This window comes from Sinocyclocheilus grahami, unplaced genomic scaffold (assembly GCF_001515645.1).
Source record: "Sinocyclocheilus grahami isolate Dianchi unplaced genomic scaffold, SAMN03320097.WGS_v1.1 scaffold176.1, whole genome shotgun sequence".
Lineage (NCBI taxonomy): Eukaryota > Metazoa > Chordata > Actinopteri > Cypriniformes > Cyprinidae > Sinocyclocheilus > Sinocyclocheilus grahami.
The window spans coordinates 1,180,361-1,180,664 of NW_015505355.1; the positions used below are offsets into that span (position 1 = coordinate 1,180,361).

At 30.6% G+C, this 304-nt stretch overlaps 1 protein-coding gene across 3 annotated transcripts in view; it reads right to left on the bottom strand.

The window, feature by feature from the left end:
* Positions 1 to 304, bottom strand: part of guk1a (guanylate kinase 1a) — an 11,061-nt gene that overhangs the window by 7,146 nt on the left and 3,611 nt on the right. The window lies entirely within an intron of this gene.

The following is a 304-nucleotide window of genomic DNA, read 5'->3' on the forward strand; positions in this document are numbered from 1 at the left end:
ATCTGCAGATATGGTCTTGTTTAGGGATCTGGGTCTTTGTGCAGACGGACATCTGACTGCTAAGTACTAGTTATTGTGTTTTTCAGCAATAGTGTGCACCCTTCATTTACTGAGAAAAGAAGGTCAGGAAACAAATCTGTAGATGGAAAAATCTCCATACATTCTTTGTGCATTTTTCTTTTTTTGTACTTGTTACTTTGCACTTTTTGTTAGAAAATGTTAATTTACTATTTATTCAAGTTTTTAAGGTATCTAATATTTTGATACTTAATTTCCATGATCTAAATATTCTTACAAATTAAAA